The sequence below is a fragment of the Callorhinus ursinus genome, unplaced genomic scaffold (genome assembly GCF_003265705.2).
Source record: "Callorhinus ursinus isolate GAN/ISIS: 27379988/994484 unplaced genomic scaffold, GSC_fseal_2.0 scaffold45, whole genome shotgun sequence".
NCBI lineage: Eukaryota > Metazoa > Chordata > Mammalia > Carnivora > Otariidae > Callorhinus > Callorhinus ursinus.
Genome location: NW_027397107.1, coordinates 12849695 through 12855482, shown reverse-complemented (window position 1 = coordinate 12855482; position 5788 = coordinate 12849695).

The following is a 5788-nucleotide window of genomic DNA, read 5'->3' as shown; positions in this document are numbered from 1 at the left end:
TTTATCTCTCCCCAGTGGCAACAACTGTGTTTTACCATCTTATCAAGAATGTCGTTATATTCTCATGTGCCCACCTGCTGTCATTTGTAAAACTTGATTTATCTATTGAGCCCTTTTGCACTGCCATTATCCTGCAGTTGACACTGGCTAAATATAAATGTTAATAAAAAACACTTTACTGGTGACATTACAAATTCTTGACCATCATCTTCAAGTAAACCAATTAATGATGCCTGACATTCATTCCCCGCTCGTCTACTCTCCCACTGCCTCCTTCCCCAAATATATCAAACCTCATCCTCTCTCCTCAAACCGCAACACATCTGCTCACTCTTCACTGTCAAATAACAACCTTGCCTCCTATTTTTTGGAGCAAAATGACACAGTCAGAGTATAACCTCTGTACATGTGTCTCCACCGCCCTTGCCCATCTGTGCCTTAAGCCCTCAGACCCTGCTTTTCTGTTAATATGGATGAAAGTTTCTGTGCTCCTGGCAAAAGCCAAATTATTACAAAAATAAGGATATTGCTCTCACATTTTTCTTTCTACCATTAGCACAGAAACTCACTTTTCCTTCCCCGATTCTAAAAACAAAAAAAAAAGGAAACGAAAACCTCTTGACCCCACTTCTCACTTCCAATGACTGTGCCATTTCTCTGTTCCCCTCTATAATAATACTTAAACTTTTATCTGTACTTGTCATTTCTAATTCCTTCATCCTATTGTCTCTTGAATCCATTGCATTCAGGTTTTTGTCCCCAAAACTCCACTGAAAATGCTTTGTCAAGGTCATTAACCAACAACATGGGTTGGTTAATTTCCAGTCTTTATCTTACCTGGCCTATGACCTACTTGACAACATCCATCATGGTCTGCTCCTTCAGATCTATTATTTTTTCCTACTGCTTTACTTTCTGCCTCACTGTCTGCTCTCCTGAGTGAGCTCATTCATTCCATGACTTCAGATTTAATCAAGGTGTCACTGTGGCTCAGTTTCTGTGAAGCCCTCTTTCTGGCTTCTCGATGGTCCCCTTATCACTATGTCCTCACATGGCCTTTTCTTGGTGTGTGCCTCTGGAGAGAACTCTCTCCCCCTTCCTTTTCTTATAAGGCCACCTTTCCTATTGGACTAGGACCCCATCCTTATGACCTCATTTAACCTTAATTACCTCGCAAAAGCCTTATCTCCACAATTGTCACATTGGAAGTCAGGGATTTAACTTATGAATTTGAGGAGGACACACTTTGGTCCATAGCAGGGACATCCAATCCCAGACTTGCCCTGCTACCTGAAATCCAGCCAAGAGTTGGCTTACCCATTGTCTACTTCTTTCCCAGGGACTGAAGGAACAAATATTTGCAGGCTAGGACTTAACAATGGAAACAGAGTGAGGCTTTCAGAGCTGTAAAACTATGAGGAAAATGGATGGGGTTGCCAGAATCAGGACCTATAGGTATATGTGCCACCTCACTATAGAGCTCTGACCTCTTTTTCTATTCCAGCCAGACTCTGGAGGTCAGATGCTAGACCTATGACAACTGAAATGCTGTGACAGGAGGAAGAATGGTTTGTAGCTGCTCAAGAACCTCCCAGTGCACAGCCAGGACCATCATCCTTCTAGCTGACACACACACAATTCCAACCATAACAAATACCCTTTCAGTTAAAAGTAATAAATCTTCTTTTGTTTAAGAAAGAGTCCTTTGGGATTTCTGCTTTTACTCTCGGCAAACTCATATGAAGAAAATTGAATCCACATGGCCCGGAGAGCTGGAGATAGGCTAAGTAATTAGATGGGAACTGATCATCTAGCAGCCAGGCTAATGATAGGAAAGGAGGCTTGGGCTTTGTTCTAGAAGCTCTTTGGTTTGTGAGGTCCACTGAAGACCCATAGGTTATTCACTCTTCTCTTTCTGTGCCTATTTCCAAGGCCTTGCCATGCTCGTTTCCCAGAGCCACCAGTCTTGTGATTAATTATCCCGGGGTCTCATTCTTGGTTGGCGAATACCTCAACCCAAGTGTCTGCCACTCAAGGTTTAATATAAGTGTGTCCTTCACAAAAGATGTAGATAAGACTCTATTGAAATAAATTTCTAATTGTAGGTAAATAGAAAGAATATATACTTGAGTGTAAGTAAATATATATGAATATGCATTTGTTTTAACCAGAGACTACTTTTTCATGTTCCATAAGTCATACATTATGCATATTTTATTGTTCTCACTTATAAACTTGACCTACCTCTGGATTATTATTAAATCTTAAGTCCAATTCTCTGTCTTCCAGCAGTACATCAAAATGGTTAAGCGCAAAACATCTACACTGTTATAGGAGGTTACAGTCTCTATTGCTTTCTGATCATCGGACAATTTACTTACCATCACTAGGTCTATAAAACAGACACCATAACAGTATTTAACTATCCAAGACCTAGATGTAATTCATATGCAGCGATTTTCATGGTGCCTGCTATATAATAAATTCTCAGTAAATGTTATTATTTTCACATCTCCATGAATTTATTTCAGAACTATAAAATGGGGATGGTATTTATACTTACATCACAGGTTGCTGTATGATTACATGAGTGCATGCACATGTACAGGTATCTAAAACATTTTCTGATTATACTATATATTCCAAAAGAACTAGATATTATTCTTTTCCTACCTCACCTTATGCTTAGCCAACCAATTCATTTGGTTTTTTGTTTTGTTTTTCGTTTGTTTATTGCATTCCCTGTTTCTCTTAAACAATTACAAAAGAAAAATATTTTCCATAGTTTAAAGGCCACACTGGTTTCTGTTCCCAGATCTCTCCAAGGCAGTGAATAAAAAACCTACATGTTACCAACTAATGATAGGAATGAACATTTCTTGCTCTGGGCATAATTTGAGAGAATGTCCCCCATGTTTAGCCCCAACTTCTACCCCCAAATGCTTAAATTGAGTACTGCTTCTCTTAGACAAACAAATTATATTAAAATTAAAATTAAAATGAATTTCCATGGCTTGAGGACACTATATATATATATATGTATATATATATATATTTCAAAAAGTAAAAGGGTTTTCATGAAAAGAGTTTTAGAGTGCCTCAAGAGCAAGAATCAACTTTATTTAATCTTTGCAATTTAGCTGGCTTTGTATTACTAATTTTTGGATACTATGACCAATTGGTTTTAAATTCATGAAGCAAAGGGAGGCAAATTGATTATTGTTTCTACTGGAAGGCAAATATGGCAGGATTGACTAGATATGACAGATGAATTCTATTAAATTTACAAGTCTAAGTGAAACTGACTAGTTACAATGGAAAACCTTATTAGCTTGAATCATAAGTGATATTTTCATCAACTATGGATGAAAAGGAATTTCGAACATAAATTGTCTTAAAGGACTATCATCTCAAGAGCCATGGACTGGTGCATTTAAAACATCTATGCTAGACATGGCTCCCATACACAAACTACAATATTTGAATCATCTTGATTGTCTCCATTTTCTGAATCCCTTGCTTTGACTGGCAGAGTTCGGGAAAGGTGGTGGCTAGTCTGTCATACCCTCTACAAAGTCAAGGCTAGGGATATGTTTCACCAAAAACCATGGACAATTCTTCAAGGGTCCTTACAAAGTAGAATCAAGCAGAAAATGGAAGTCAGTAAGTTAAAAGGGGGAATTTGAATGGGTCACTCAGTTGGAGAGATGGGCCAGAGAAAGTATCCATATTTCATCCTAAAATACAGAGCCAGAGGTGATATATTTAGGGAGCTAAAAAAGCAGAGATCTACATTTCAGGCAGGAAGGCTGGGGTAGATGAAATACGAGATGTGTTATTGCCTGTGGCTGGCTTCTGGTCTTGTGCATGACTCTTCCATGTTTAACGAACCAGAAATGGAACCGAGAGCAGCTTGTAAATAGAACCTTCCAAATGGTGGACACAGTGCATCGTGTTCTAACCGTAATGACCACATCTCTTGATTATGTTCAGTTCTAGTGCAAATAATAAGAATTGACCGTAGACACAAACAGAAAGAAAGAAAAAATATAAAATTATACATATTGGTAATAACCACTCCTTCCATCTGTACTTCGGAAATCATACCTTTCACAAACTATCCAAACTTAGGCACTGTGATTTATTCACCTATGTGGGTGACACAGTTCTAAACAGTATCTGAATAGTATGTATTACATGGATGAAGATGAGTTATAGACGGTAGGAATGAGTTACCAGGGCTAATGGACAAGCCATTATTTTCACTGTGCAAGCATCATTATTTTATTGTGGGTAGGAGGCATACACTTGGAGCTTTGCATAAAATACAGCATATGTCAAATCAGTATGTATGAAATACATACAAATCAAATTTTTAAGGGAGCATTTTCAGAATATTATTATGGTTGTCTAATATAAGACAATTTCTGCTTCCCATTATAATCAATCCATAAACCTATGTGTGGGGGACTCAGAGAGAGTAACTTCTGGCAGACCAAAGACTCTTGTGGTCTTTGTTGGCTTGGCCTAGAGAAGGTTTTTCTAACTTGACATGAGAAAATTTTCATGAAAAAGACAACAGTAATATGAGCCCATGACTAAGTGAGGTTCCCATGTATAGGAAAGAGACAAAATAAGAAAGTGACAAGTAATACAGGAAACGGAGTTAATTGATTATATTCATATGGGTCAGGGTAAGAACTAAATTTATTTGGAAAAATTCAAATTTTAATGATAGCCAAGAAACTAAACACTTAGCCATTAACTTTCCATTGTGATTTCTAAAATTCCTCTTCATTATGTATCCCTTTAGCCTAAAACTATTTTTCTTCCCATTTCTTAACAGAAACCTGGATTCTGGGGCACCTGGGTGGCTCAGTCATTAAGCATCTGCCTTTGGCTCAGGTCATGATCCCAGCACGCTGGGATCAAGCCCCACATCAGGCTCCCTACTCAGCGGGAAGCCTGCTTCTCCCTCTCCCACTCCCCCTGCTTTGTGTTCCACTGTCTTTCTCTCTGTCAAATAAATAAATAAAAATTAAAAAAAAAAAACCTTGGATTCTCTGTGAAACTTTGGAATCACTACTCTTCAGATAAGATGAAGCAAGGAGGGAGAAGGACTTTCTTCTCACTTCTCAGTCCCATTTCCAGACCACTGAACTTCCTGCTCTTTCTCCTTGTCTATAGTTAAGGCTCACTATATTTATATTACTGCTGAGCTCATTTTCTACTACAAACTACTTTTACCAAATAAATTTAAGGAACTGATTCTTCATGCTGCCTTCTCCCTTTTCATCAGGGCTCCGGATTCAACACCCACATTTGAAAACCCATGGGATTATTTGGCTTCATTATTCCTTTACCCTGCCCCATGAATTTTGTTTCCCACCCATTTTCAACATATACCCCATACTCTGGATGTGTAGTTCTCTTCACCATCCTGAAAACATACATGCTCACTTCTTAAAATTTTAAAAAATCTTCGTACATCCCTCTAAACCTGTATGAAGATTCTTTATGTAATTTTGGAGAATTATAAGCCAAAATAAATTCCCCCCAAAATGAGTTATACAAATGTGATCATTTGTATAGTCTTTAACCAAGAGAAAGCAGTAAAGTTTCTCATCTAAAGGCTAAGCTATAAAACCTTGCTTCTTGGATACAATAGAATTTGGGGGAACATTTAGGGCTATAAGCTTCAGGTTGAGTTCAACCTTTCTTTAACATCTCCATCTCTGACTGGATGAGTCCATCTGTCCATCTTCTCCTGAATACTTCTTCCCTTTTA